The sequence below is a fragment of the Tachypleus tridentatus genome, chromosome 12, assembly GCF_004210375.1.
Source record: "Tachypleus tridentatus isolate NWPU-2018 chromosome 12, ASM421037v1, whole genome shotgun sequence".
Classification (NCBI taxonomy): domain Eukaryota; kingdom Metazoa; phylum Arthropoda; class Merostomata; order Xiphosura; family Limulidae; genus Tachypleus; species Tachypleus tridentatus.
The window spans coordinates 61,004,078-61,019,796 of NC_134836.1; the positions used below are offsets into that span (position 1 = coordinate 61,004,078).

The following is a 15,719-nucleotide window of genomic DNA, read 5'->3' on the forward strand; positions in this document are numbered from 1 at the left end:
AAATCAAAGTAAACAATATTTTTTTAATCTGATTTCTCCCATTTTCGATGACACATTTTATTTTCTTATGTTCACCTCTACTTTTATTTTACTTGATGTCAAATTTCTTTAATAACTCTGGAATGACATGATTTGGAAGGGTAAGTTTGTGTTGTTTGTAAGGTTTGTTTGGTTTGTTTTAAATTTCGCGCAAAGCTGCTCGAGGGTTATTTGCGCTAACCGTCCGTATTTAGCAGTGTAAGACTATAGGGAAGGCATCTTGTCATCACCAACCACCGCCAACTCTTGGGCTACTATTTAACTGGCCTGGCATGGCCAAGCGTGTTAAGGCGTGCGACTCGTAATCTGATGGTCGCGGGTTCGCATCCCCGTCGCGCCAAACATGCTCGCCCTTTCAGCCGTGGGGGCGTTATAGTGTGACGATCAATCCCACTATTCGTTGGTAAAAGAGTAGCCCAAGAGTTGGCGGTGGGTGGTGATGACTAACTGCCTTCTCTCTAGTATTACACTGCTAAATTAAGGACGGCTAGCGCAGATAGCCCTCGAGTAGCTTTGCGCAAAATTCATCAAACAAACAAACAAAACTATTTAACTAAATGAATAGTGGGATTGACCGTTACATTATAACGCTCCCACGACTGAAAAGGCGAGCATAATTGATGTGACGGGGATTCGAGCCCGCGACCCTCTGATTACAAGTCGAACGCCTTAACCACCTGGCCAAACATTTTGTAAGAGTTGTGAGATAATTATATGTCAAAGAGGTGTTGTAGATGTCATATACGAACTCTGAGTTCCTAGAATGGTTGATGTTTATTAATATATTTATCTTATTTCTCAAACCAATCATCCACCTGGCCGTTTTATTATTTCACGTCTTTTGTAGTTTGTAATTATTGTACTGCTTGAAATGCTACGTATGAATTTTTGTGAACTAAATTTTATTAAAACTATATGACAAAAACGACACGCTGTAAAATTATCATTTATTTAATAACGTAACTCACTGAACGTATTTTTGATGTTACAAACTACCTTTTAATACTGAGGAACTGTGGCATTGCGAATCACTAAAACAGAATACTTTTTCCAGTGGTAGTTTCTTTAATGTAAATATGATTGTAGCGATTACACCGGGAAACCCGAGCAACATAAAATCTGTGAACTTCCATCTTTGTGTGTAATAGTAGTAATAAACGGCACAGATCGATTCTTCCGTCTCCGCCACTAAGGAAAAGAAATGAAAGAAGTATTAGAATTGAGGGGATACTGAGGAAGACACCGTTTCTATTGAGGGGATACTGAGGAAGACACCGTTTCTATTGAGGGGAAACTAAGGAAGACACCGTTTCTATTGAGGGGATACTGAGGAAGACACCGTTTCTATTGAGGGGATACTGAGGAAGACACCGTTTCTATTGAGGGGATACTGAGGAAGATACCATTTCTATTGAGGGGATACTGAGGAAGACACCGTTTCTATTGAGGGGATATTGAGGAAGACACCGTTTCTATTGAGGGGAACTAAGGAAGACACCGTTTCTATTGAGGGGATACTGAGGAAGATACCATTTCTATTGAGGGGATACTGAGGAAGATACCATTGCTATTGAGGGGATACTGAGGAAGACACCGTTTCTATTGAGGGGATACTGAGGAAGACACCGTTTCTATTTTTAAATTAAATGTAAGTTTTCCTCCCCTTAATAAAATTGTTTGAATGGAATCAATAGAAGTTTTAAGAATGAGACTCCACTGACTGATTTTTTTCTCCATGGAGGAAATGATACATCTACAGCCATTCGTGATGACGAGGAACCCACTTGAAGTAAAAATGTATCTCAGGGTGGCTGGTATGGGTGTTAACACTTTTACTAATAAAGCAGAGAACAATGATTCAAACTTCTTAGATCATCTTCAGGTTGAAACTTTGTTCCTGCTTTATTAGCAAAAGTGTTAATAGCCATACCAGCCGACGAGAGATACCCCTACCCATACCAGCCGCCGAGAGATACCCCTACCCATACCAGCCGACGAGAGATACCCCTACCCATACCAGCCGTCGAGAGATACCCCTCCCCATACCAGCCGTCGAGAGATACCCCTACCCATACCAGCCGCCGAGAGATACCCCTACCCATACCAGCCGCCGAGAGATACCCCTACCCATACCAGCCGACGAGAGATACCCCTCACCATACCAGCCGACGAGAGATACCTCTACCCATACCAGCCGACGAGAGATACCCCTCCCCATACCAGCCGTCGAGAGATACCCCTCACCATACCAGCCGACGAGAGATACCCCTACCCATACCAGCCGACGAGAGATACCCCTATCCATACCAGCCGTCGAGAGATACCCCTACCCATACCAGCCGACGAGATACCCCTACCCATACCAGCCGTCGAGAGATACCCCTCACCATACCAGCCGACGAGAGATACCTCTACCCATACCAGCCAACGAGAGATACCCATACCAGCCGCCGAGAGATACCCCTCCCCATACCAGCCGACGAGAGATACCCCTACCCATACCAGCCGACGAGAGATACCCCTACCCATACCAGCCGTCGAGAGATACCCCTACCCATACCAGCCGACGAGAGATACCCCTCCCCATACCAGCCGTCGAGAGATACCCCTATCCATACCAGCCGTCGAGAGATACCCCTCCCATACCAGCCGTCGAGAGATACCCCTACCCATACCAGCCGACGAGAGATACCCCTCCCCATACCAGCCGTCGAGAGATACCCCTCACCATACCAGCCGACGAGAGATACCCCTACCCATACCAGCCGACGAGAGATACCCCTACCCATACCAGCCGTCGAGAGATACCCCTCCCCATACCAGCCGTCGAGAGATACCCCTACCCATAACAGCCGACGAGAGATACCCCTACCCATACCAGCCGCCGAGAGATACCCCTACCCATACCAGCCGACGAGAGATACCCCTACAACCATGCTCATTCTATTAAACATTATCCACGTCATTACTTAGTATTAAAGCTGGTTTTGAGGTTGTTTTTAATGTTTGTTTTGTACAAACTTATCGTTTGTACAATGGTTTGTGACTGATTAATTAAATGCATGTAATGTATTCAAGAGTACCGATATAAAGTACACTTCTTTCACCATGTTTATCAAATTTCCTTTGTGAAGTAATGGCCATTCGAGTACTGATTTAAAGATCAGAACCTTCTGATTCTGATCTGATTATAAATGCGAGATAATTATTTAATTATTATACTCAATTATGAGGAACGGTTTCTGTCGTATTAATCAGTGTTTATCAAAATAAAAGGAAGTTGAATAATCATTTTTAATTATTTGTACATGTGGATTAATGAGTGGAATCTCACAATATAACGTATTTAGTCTTTTATAGTGAGATTTTTTGGTAGTAATGAAACTGAATCACAAAAAACGACAGAATCTGAAGATGTTGTTAAACATAAACCTACATAAACAGATGCTAAAAACAACAGAATCTGAAGATGTTGTTAAACAGAAAGCTACATAAACAGATGCTAAAAACGACAGAATCTGAAGATGTTAAACAGAAAGCTACATAAACAGATTCTAAAAACAACAGAATCTGAAGATGTTGTTAAACAGAAAGCTACATAAACAGATGCTTAAAACAACAGAATCTGAAGATGTTGTTAAACAGAAAGCTACATAAACAGATTCTAAAAACAACAGAGTCTGAAGATGTTGTTAAACAGAAAGCTACATAAACAGATTCTAAAAACAACAGAATCTGAAGATGTTGTTAAACAGAAAGCTACATAAACATCTACCTACGCTCTTCACATCGAGGGCACAAAAACCTGATTTTTGATGTTAAAAGCCCGTCAGTCTCATCACTCAACAACCGGTGTGGGGGGCACAAAAACTGGTATGGGGGGCACAACAACCGGTATAGGGGGCACAGTTTGAAGAAAAATATCAAGTTTTAACTGGATAATAAAAATATAACAGTAAATTGTAATATAAAAGAGAGAAATGGTTCAGTATCAATGAGTTTATGTAAATACATAAAGACGAGAGTAAAATCATGATAATGGTTAATTATGTGCATTAATATCTTATTGAACTATGGAGATAAAGACTTAAAACATTTATCTAATCAAGTTTTGCTTGATGCGTCACTCATGGTCTCCTCTTTCTACAAAAACAGTTTTTACCACTATCTTCTGGTGTTTACACTAATTCTAGGTTTTTACCAATATCTCCTGGTGTTAACGCTAATTCTGGGTTTTTACCACTAACTTTTGATGTTTGCACTAATTCTAGTTTACATCACTACCTTGTGGTGTTTACGTTAATTCTAGTTTTCATCACTATCTTCTAGTGTGTGCACTAATTCCAGGTTTTCACCATTATCTTCTGATTTTTACACTAATTCCGGGTTTTTAACCCTACCTTCTGATCTTTGCAGTAATTTCAAGTTCTTACCACTACCTTCTGGTGTTTACGCTAATTCTAGTCTTAGTTTTCCTTCTGTACATGCACTAATTTCATACTTTTACACTTTCTCTTACGCGATATTACACACATACACAATTGTTTCTTCCTATAGGGCAAAAAGCTCACATTTTTTTACGTTATCTTGGTGTTTAATGTGTTGATTGTTCCTTCTGCAAAGCGCTGACCTTAAGCTTACGTTTTTACTTACTTATTCGATTCTTCCTTACAAATTCCAGCCTCAGATTTTCGTAAGTCCTGTCTTACGTGGTCTCCACACCCTTGCTTTTAGTTCTGCGTAGGTTTAAAAGTCGTTAAAATTGTATTTCATGAGTCAAGACTTTGCATTTTACTTCGAATAGAATATTTCGTTAAGACATCTGTACATTGTCGTACTGCATAAATCAATTGTAGTAACAGATACACACTGTCATGAAACGTGAACATAACAGTAATTGTTAATATTTTATACGCGTACATAACTCGCATACCTAATTATTACTCGGTACGTGTAGTACACATTTTCTGTTAACTTTTTCACAATGTAACAGCAATTTATATACACGAGATTTTCACTTCTATAAACGCTTACAGCATTTTCCACTGTGTTTTTGTTTTTAATTAATATATGTGTTTTAGTAACAATGGAGGAAGTAGTACAGTGAGTATCTAAAACCAAATATGATGACCTTCAGTCTTCGGAATCATTTTCCAAGACTATTCGTAAAGACTGAAAAATATGTACATGTTATCAAATGAAAACTTGATCTATGCAGTAAATAGAAACCCTGTTTTCCTGGTTCCTTAGTTTTCCCATAATTATAAGTAAGAAAATGAATATCGTTAGATTAAATTAGTATTCAGATAATGTTGTTTATATTAAAAATATTCTATGTGATAACGAAGTAGTTATGATTGGTGTATATTAGCCTTATTGTTGAATTTGGCTATATCATACAAGACATGTTCAGAACGCTTTAATATTTAATATACTTAGTTTACATAAATTATCGTACTAACATCTTTTTAGCATATTTTCTATAACGTTTTGCTTCGCTGCAGCCGCATCTATTGTTTCTGCGCGGTGTCACATTCGACGAAATAGTCTAGACATTTGTCTAGACGCCACGGATCACGCGACGACAGAAGCCGAACTCGCAGTAAAGGCTACTGCGGTATAGGTGGAAGGAAGGTTTACACATTTAGCCGATCGATGAAAATGCGCGGACTCGTATTCCAGACACCAGGAACCACAGGTGTACCACGACTCCGGATGTTCTCCGCAGTAGGACTCCGGATTTCAGCTATTCGCAGTGGTAAAGCAACAGTTAGCAGTCGCTTAGGAAATCTTTCCTTCTCGCAAAGTACACCTATTATTAGGAGCTTATAGTTCAGACATGTCAGTCTTCCTGGAGATTCGAGTAGACCAATGTGCTCTATTCGTTAACTTGGTTAACAACGTTCTTACAGTAGTGTAGACATTTGTGAAGTGAACTCAGAATACAGATTTCACGTTCTTATCTGTTTCAACTTACTGGTTTCGAGGATACATAAAAAAGTTCTGTTCCAGGCCAAAGTTTAACAAAGTAACATGACTTCTTATAGTTTTATGAGGTAAGATGACTTCTTACAGTTTTATAAGGTAAGGTGACTTCTACAGTGTTACAAGGTAAGATGACTTCTTACAGTTTTATAAGGTAAGGTGACTTCTACAGTGTTACAAGGTAAGATGACTTTCACAGTTTTATAAGGTAAGGTGACTTCTTACAGTTTTGTAAGATAAGATGAATTTTTACAGTTTTATTAGATAATTCTTTACAGTTTTATAAGGTAAGATGATTTCTTACAGTTTTATAAGATAACTTCTTATTATTTTATATGGTAAAATGACTTCTGTAGTTTTACAAGGTAATACGACGTCTTACAGTTTTATAAGGTAAGACAACTTCTACAGTTTTATAAGGTAAGATGATTTCTTACAGTTTTATAAGGTAAGACAACTTCTACAGTTTTATAAGGTAAGACAACTTCTACAGTTTTATAAGGTAAGATAACTTCTACAGTTTTATAAGGTAATATGATTTCTTACAGTTTTATAAGGTAAGACAACTTCTACAGTTTTATAAGGTAAGATGATTTCTTACAGTTTTATAAGATAACCTTGCATAGCTTCAGTTACTGTTACACTGTTGGTGATGGACGAAACCTGAAGCCTTAGTTTTCTAGGCGTGTGTGTGACTTTTCCGTTTACTTCTTCGTGTTATGTACCTAGTTAGATCAGTGTTACCTCGTGTGTTTAATTGTGTACGTAATTAGATCAATGGTACCTCATGTGTTTTTAATTGTGTGTGTAATTAGATTATTGTTTCCTCATGTCTGTTTAATTATGTGCCTAGTTAGATCAGTGTTATCTCGTGTGTTTAAGTATCTACCTAATTAGATCAATGCTACCTCATTTTTACTTTTCTAACGATATGAAACTTGTAACATTTGTATAGATATAAGTATTGGTGAAAAATCGAAATTTACTAAAATTTCATGCTATCATGATCTGAAGTAAATTGGTGAAAATTATTAGGCCTCGTTAAAGAGAAGTGAACACCTTCTATAGGTAGTACCTTTAGACACAGGTTCACTTGATTCATTTATACCACCGAAATCTTTACTCACGAAAGTGCCACGTTTTAAAGAAAACTGTTTTCCAGGCGAATGTTTAAACTTCACTAACATGCGCTAGTGATTGTTTAATTTACAATACGAAAAACGTCACTTGGTGGGAAGTTAAACAATAACCCATGAAAATTCTTTCCCTTTTTCTCAGTACTTCACAATACGTCATACACGCTACAATAAAGCATAGAACACGGTCATTGTGACAACGCTAAGGTATCTGGAATATTCTATACTAACTCTCGAGTGTTTAGTTGTTTGTGAATTTCGTGCAAAGCTACACCAGGGCTATCTGCTTTAGCCGTCCCTAATTTAGCAGTGTAAGACTAGAGGGAAGACAGCTAGTCATCACCACCCACCGCCAACTCTTGGGCTACTCTTACCAACTACTAGTTGAATTGACCGTAATATAATCACGCCCCCACGGCTGAAAGGGCGAGCATATTTGGTGCGACGGGGATTCGAACCCGCGACCCTCAGATTACGAGTCGAACGCCTTAACCTACCTGGCCATGTAGGGCCTCTAGCGGTGTGAGTCCGCAGACGTACCGCTGAGGGGGTCATTAATATTGAACTGATTTCTAAATTAAATTTAAAATTTCCGGTTATTTGAAATGGTAATACGTAACACAAGTAGCATAATAGACCAGAGATTTGCCCGAAAAAAATTATAACACGTGAGATAATATTATAGACCATGAACGTGATGTCACTACGAAGTTAAAGTTTCATTTCACGATATACTACGTAATTCCCGTATTATTTTTTAGCTCACAGTTTTATTTTAAAAACACGAATGTATTTCCTGTAGGCTCTTGGTTGTGTTCACTGCACCCTTGAATTGTTTGAGCGGCTTTGAATTGTTTAATTACATTTAAAAGTAATTTATCCGGGAAGAACAGTAATTCACGAAACAAACATACGAACAACTTGCCCAGAATCGGTTGTTCCCTGTTCTTATAACGTATTGAATTTTAATTTTCCAAAAGCAAACTAGAAACCCTTCCATACCAACCATTGTTTGTTTTTATCTCTACTCTAAACTAATTTTATTTTTTGTAAGTCTGCATCAAATGTTTTATGTGTACGTGATATTATTACCTTTTACGATGTATGACAGATAAAGACTGTACAGCCAACTCTAATATCATTCGATGTAATGTTGAACTTGTTTGTTTTGACGTAAAGCACAAAGCTACACAATGGGCTATCTGTTCACTGCTCACCACGGCTATCGAAACCCGGTTTCTCGCGTTCTAAATCTGCAGACATACCACCGCGCTACTGGTTGAGAAACTACACTTTTTAGAGCTTTCTTATGTCATATTAATGTTAACTTAAAATGTTTGCTGTTGGTTAAAGTGTTAAAATTCGATCTGCTACTGTACAAACCCGGCATGGCCAAGCGTGTTAAGGCGTTCGACTCGTAATCCGAGGGTCGCGGGTTCGAATCGCTGTCACGCCAAACATGCTCGCCCTTTCAGCCGTGGGGGGCGTTATATGGTTTCGATCAATCCCACTATTCGTTAGTAAAAGAGTAGCCCAAGAGTTGGCGGTGGGTGGTGATGACTAGCTGCCTTCCCTCTAGTTTTACACTGGTAGTTTAGGAACAGCTTGTGTAGCTTTGCGTGAAATACAAACACAGGCAAACAAACAAGCTACTGTTCAAAATAAGCACCCTTTAAGGTACATAATTTCAAGATAAGCTTAAGTCAACATGTCAGAGGCAACTGTTCCGAGTTGTTTATAATGTTTAAACAAGATAAACAGACTTCGTTCGCATAACTGCTTAGCTATTCATAAATCAGTGGCGGCGTCAGGATATTTTCGTTTGGGGGGGGGGGGCTGAGTTAAACTGTGGAGGGGCTTCCCAAAATGCCATCAATATGAAGTATAGTTGGTAAATTATAATAATGTAAATACCAAGGTACATTTCAGAAAGGTGTGCTATTTTGAACTGTGTTTTCAATGCAGTTTTCATTGGAAACTTGTACTCTGATTAATAATTCATTATTACAAATTAAAAATAATCTGTTTATGAAAATATGTAGGTAACAATATTGGGGGGCTGAGGGGGGCTTGGCTCATTGTTTGGGGGCTCAAGCCCCCCCCTTAGCGCCGCAACTGTCGTAAATACAACATAAATTATGAAAAGTGTTAACTTTTAACATTTGTGCTTAATCAACTGAGAATATAATTTGTTTGTTAAATTTATATAATCACCTAACACAGTAAATTTATATCACCACGTAACACGATAATTTTATATGCATGTTATGCATGCAAATGAAACAACCTGGATGTAACATTGTATGATGAATGCGTTATTTTTAATTAACATATTAGATATGTCGAAATCTCTACTCGGTAATACATTTCGAACAGACTATGTACAGATTGAAGCAAAAAATATGTGAACATTTTAGTTCTGAAGTAAAACAATAATATTGTGATGAAACTAGCTGTTGTTTTCAAGAATGATCTTACAAATGTTTTGATACACTTGCTACATTAAAGCAAATCACTATATGTATCCAACTTATTATAAACTATTTCCATAAACATTTTATACTGAAGAATAAATATATCACTATATGTATGTGTTTTTTCTCATAGGTAAGAAACTTATCACTTCATATTACACCCTTTTCTCACATGTGTGTTTCAGAAACACCGTATACATAATATGTTATTTTGACACATACGTTTTACATACGAAAATGAGATACGGAACATCATGTACATCGTAATATTTACGTAAACACTAGGGATGAAATTAATTCGCTATATTTAAAACAGTTGTATGTTTTCGATTGCAATTAGTACAACAGTGTGTGGAGTACGTTATTTCATGACATTTTTGTAAGCCTCACAATGTCATTATAGACTACGTCACCATGTCTGTTCAAGTCATAACCTGTCTAACGGCCCTGCATCTTGATGCGCTGCAGCGTATTTTAAATTGCTTGCTTGTTTGTTTTGAATTTCGCGCAAAGCTACTCGAGGGCTATCCGCGCTAGCCGTCCCTAATTTAGCAGTGTAAGACTAGAGGGAAGGCAGCTAGTCATCACCACCCACCGCCAACTCTTGGGCTACTCTTTTACCAACGAATAGTGGGACTGACCGTCACATTATAACACCTCCACGGCTGAAAGGGCGAGCATGTTTGGTGCGACCGGGATTCGAACCCGCGACCCTCGGATTACGAGTCGAATACCTTAACCCACACAGCCACGCCGAGCCTATTTAAATTGCAATAGACTCCTCGAAAGGTTTTCTTGTTCAAAGTATACCCTCCCTCCCCTGCATACTTTCAATAATACGCGTACTTTACAATTATGACAGTTTTTTAAGAAACAGCTTCAACAGTACGGTCGCAAAAGATCCATATGTTTTCTTATGGAATAGCATACGTACCCTTTCTACTATTTAGATACTTGGAGGTATGCGATGGTTCAAAACAATTTTTTGTGCAAATTGGTTGTGTCGCTTTCCCACACCCCCGCTAGTACAACAGTAAGTCGACGGACTTAAAACTCTAAAATCAGGGTTCGATTCCCCTCGGTGGGCTCAGCAGATAGACCGATGTGGCTTTGATATAAGAAAAACACACACTTTCCCAGATAATGATCCCTCCTGATTATTCTTATACTGTTGCATAGAACATGTGGACAGTTTTTATTACTGACCTGTGTTTTTGTATGTCCTCACCTATTATAAGACACCGTACTTTTTCCACTGACCATTGTGTTCGTATATCCTCACCTATTACAAGACACCGTACATTTTCCACTGACCATTGTCTTCGTGTATCCTCACCTATTACAAGACACCGTACTTTTTCCACTGACCATTGTGTACGTATATCCTCACCTATTACAAGACACCGTACATTTTTCCATTACTTCTTTCTGCCTTTCTCTGGATATTCCTTTGTTTTCCAATAAGAATAAGATAAGATATATCTTATTGATATGAGCGGAGGAATGCTCTGTGTCAGAAACAGTTCTTACATGCCTTTCCCAAAAGCGACCAATCTTTGAGGGCGTTATATTACCTATAAGACGCCAAAGGATGCCAAAATGTAGTCCTGAAATTATGTTCCATCCCATCTCCATACAGGTATGCCTTCCACGTTACTAACTTATTTACGTATTTAAGATAGTTTTAATGTAACTTACTCAACCTTCTAAACGTTTGATGTCGATACACGATTCTTAGAAATACTGAACTTTTTTTAAGAATAACACAAAGTTTAATCATTGTTTAATAAAACATAGCTTTAGTCATATGTTATTATTTTAACCAAATTAACTTCGTTCTCCGCAAGTACAGCGGTATGTCTACGGATTTACAACACTAAAATCAGAAAATCAGAAGTTCGATTCCACTCCGTGGGGCTCTGTAGATAGCCCATGGATTTGCTATAAGAAAACAAACACAAACCAAAGTAACTACATCTCTCATAGTGTGTGTATTTTGTATTAATATATTCTGAAGCTTTAAAGTGTTTGGTTTAGCGAGGCACATATTTTACTTCCATCTTGTAAAACCGCTATAATTTCATCTTATATATATTAGATGTAGTTCATTTTTCAGTTTAAAACATTATGCAATACATACACTAAAGCTGGACGCCCTCTAATGTAATTTAGTTTAAAATAAAAGTTGCTTTTTTTAAAATTTAAAACAACAAGTTAGGTAAAAGAAATGTGATTCGATGTTTTACTTACTATTTCGATTCTGGCGGCTTAGTTAATACTTGTGACGTAGTTAGTAGTTCCGTGAAAAATAAAAGTTAGTGAAGCCGAAACATGTACAAATATGGAGGAAACCAGAACTGAATAAAAGAAGGAAAAAAAAAAAAAACGAGTGCCAGAAATTCCACCAGGATTGACCATATTATTTATGTAGCAGTCTTTGAACTGGTTTTATCCGCTTCCTTAAGCACAAAGCTACCTAATGGGCCCTCTGTTGTACGTTTTAGAAGCTTTGATCCCAGTTGTTTTAGTGTTACAAGATTGCTGCTGAGTCACCAAGGAAGAACTTTCATTTAATATACTGATCAAAAATGTATAAAACAACAAATAATTGAAGGTTCTACATTAACGTCAATAGTTCGCTGTTGTTGTTTTTAATTTAAATTTACTTGAGGGCGATTCGCGCTCGTCGTTCCTAATTTGATGGATTTAAAGAAAGACAGCTAGTTAGCAACAACACCGCCATGTTCTGGGCTACGTCTTTATCAACGATAAGTGGGATTAACCATCACAGTTGAAAGTGACAGCAGTAATCCTGAGTACTTACTTACTTGGTTGTTAAAGTAGATATATCCGCTCAGTAATACAGTGTTAAAATTGTTCTGATATATCACCTCAGTAGCACAGTGTTAAAATCATTCTTCTGCTATATCAGCTCAGTAGCACACCATTAAAACCATTCTTCTGATATATCAGTTCAGTAGAACAGCGTTAAAATCAGTCTTCGTATATATCAGCTCAGCAGTGCAGTGTTAAAATCATTCTTCTAATATATCAGCTCAGTAGAACAGTGTTAAAATAATTCTTTTGACATATCAGCTCAGCAGTGCAGTGTTAAAATCATTCTTCTAATATATCAGCTCAGTAGAATAGTGTTAAAATAATTCTTTTGACATATCAGCTTAGTAGCACAGTATTAAAATCATTCTTCTGATATATCAGCTGAGCAGTGCAGTGTTAAAATCATTCTTCTAATATATCAGCTCAGTAGAACAGTGTTAAAATAATTCTTTTGACATATCAGCTCAGTAGCACAGTATTAAAATCATTCTTCTGATATATCAGCTGAGCAGTGCAGTGTTAAAATTATTCTTCTGATATATCAGCTGAGCAGTGCAGTGTTAAAATCATTCTTCTGGTATATGAGCTCCTTATCACAGTGATAAATACGTTCTTCTGGAGTCAGTGAAATGTGCTTAAATAACAGTTCTGAGTATTGTCTAAAATGTGTTGTTGTTTTGGTTAATAATTATTTTAAAAATAATTTTAGTCTGATTTTGATAATTCTCTTATTCATTTAATCAATTACAATTCTAAGCACTCGTTTTTAGAACATTTCTTAAATACAAAAAATAGTATATTTATGTATGATTAATTGCTATGTCTGTTTATTGCATACTATGGCATACGTGCACGTCTTTTCCGTTTCAGTATGCTACCAACAGAATTAGATCAAACAACTTGTTCTCTTGAGTTTACAGTATGTTCTGTTTATATAACTTATGAGAAATAAAGATGCCAGTGTGAAAAATCCAAAATGTTAGAGAGTGAACCAGGTGTGTGAGAAATTCAAGTTAATATAATAATGTGCATCCTTTAAGCGAAGCCTGTGTAGATCCAGTTAAAAACAATGTGAGAAATTCAAGTTAATATAATAATGTGCATCCTTTACGCGAAGCCTGTGTAGATCCAGTTAAAAACAATGTGAGAAATTGAAGATAATATAATAATGTGCATCCTTTAAACGAAGCCTGTGTAGATCCAGTTAAAAACAATGTGAGAAATGTTTCATTGTTATACATCCATCGAGTACTTTTGTGGGTTTAATACACGCATCACTAAAATAAGAACAATATAGATAATACGTGAAACTACAGTTTCACCTGTAATGTTGTTATGACCCATTGTAGAACCCTCTTGACTGGGTAGTATGACACGTTATTAAGATAATTAGGATTAATGGTTATTACATGTGAAGGTTGATTATATCAGAAATATCTATTAAAGTGTAATACTTTGTCAAGTGTTACTCCTTGGTTGTATAAGATCTCTACTTTGTTAAGTGTTACTCCTTGGTTGTATTAGATTTCTACTTTGTTAAGTGTTACTCCTTGGTTGTATTAGATTTCTACTTTGTTAAGTGTTACTCCTTGGTTGTATTAGATTTCTACTTTGTTAAGTGTTACTCCTTGGTTGTATTAGATTTCTACTTTGTTAAGTGTTACTCCTTGGTTGTATTAGATCTCTACTTTGTTAAGTGTTACTCCTTTGTTGTATTAGATCTCTACTTTGTTAAGTGTTACTCCTTGGTTGTATTAGATTTCTACTTTGTTAAGTGTTACTCCTTGGTTGTATTAGATTTCTACTTTGTTAAGTGTTACTCCTTGGTTGTATTAGATTTCTACTGTGTTAAGTGTTACTCCTTGGTTGTATTAGATTTCTACTTTGTGAAGTGTTACTCCTTGGTTGTATTAGATCTCTACTTTGTTAAGTGTTACTCCTTGGTTGTATTAGATTTCTACTTTGTTAAGTGTTACTCCTTGGTTGTATTAGATCTCTACTTTGTTAAGTGTTACTCCTTGGTTGTATTAGATCTCTACTTTGTTAAGTGTTACTTCGTGGTTGTATTAGATCTCTACTTTGTTAAATGTTACTCCTTGGTTGTATTAGATTTCTACTTTGTTAAGTGTTACTCCTTGGTTGTATTAGATTTCTACTTTGTTAAGTGTTACTCCTTGGTTGTATTAGATCTCTACTTTGTTAAGTGTTACTCCTTTGTTGTATTAGATCTCTACTTTGTTAAGTGTTACTTCGTGGTTGTATTAGATCTCTACTTTGTTAAGTGTTACTCCTTGGTTGTATTAGATCTCTACTTTGTTAAGTGTTACTCCTTTGTTGTATTAGATCTCTACTTTGTTAAGTGTTACTCCTTGGTTGTATTAGATCTCTACTTTGTTAAGTGTTACTCCTTGGTTGTATTAGATCTCTACTTTGTTAAGTGTTACTCCTTGGTTGTATTAGATCTCTACTTTGTTAAGTGTTACTCCTTGGTTGTATTAGATTTCTACTTTGTTAAGTGTTACTCCTTGGTTGTATTAGATTTCTACTTTGTTAAGTGTTACTCCTTTGTTGTATTAGATCTCTACTTTGTTAAGTGTTACTCCTTGGTTGTATTAGATCTCTACTTTGTTAAGTGTTACTTCGTGGTTGTATTAGATTTCTACTTTGTTAAGTGTTACTCCTTGGTTGTATTAGATCTCTACTTTGTTAAGTGTTACTCCTTTGTTGTATTAGATCTCTACTTTGTTAAGTGTTACTCCTTTGTTGTATTAGATCTCTACTTTGTTAAGTGTTACTTCGTGGTTGTATTAGATCTCTACTTTGTTAAGTGTTACTTCGTGGTTGTATTAGATCTCTACTTTGTTAAGTGTTACTCCTTGGTTGTATTAGATCTCTACTTTGTTAAGTGTTGCTCCTTTGTTGTATTAGATCTCTACTTTGTTAAGTGTTACTCCTTGGTTGTATTAGATCTCTACTTTGTTAAGTGTTACTCCTTGGTTGTATTAGATTTCTACTTTGTTAAGTGTTACTCCTTGGTTGTATTAGATCTCTACTTTGTTAAGTGTTACTCCTTTGTTGTATTAGATTTCTACTTTGTTAAGTGTTACTCCTTTGTTGTATTAGATCTCTACTTTGTTAAGTGTTACTCCTTTGTTGTATTAGATTTCTACTTTGTTAAGTGTTACTCCTTTGTTGTATTAGATCTCTACTTTGTTAAGTGTTACTCCTTTGTTGTATTAGATTTCTA

At 36.7% G+C, this 15,719-nt stretch overlaps 1 long non-coding RNA gene across 1 annotated transcript; it reads right to left on the reverse strand.

Annotated features, from left to right (window-relative positions):
- Positions 1-599: 599 nt before the first annotated feature.
- Positions 600-12,312, reverse strand: LOC143233387 (uncharacterized). Its single transcript, XR_013018115.1, has 3 exons — positions 11,885-12,312; positions 4,693-4,775; positions 600-1,227 (listed from the first exon to the last, which is right to left on the reverse strand). It is a non-coding gene; the product is annotated as an uncharacterized LOC143233387 (long non-coding RNA).
- Between the last annotated feature and the right edge of the window lie 3,407 nt (positions 12,313-15,719).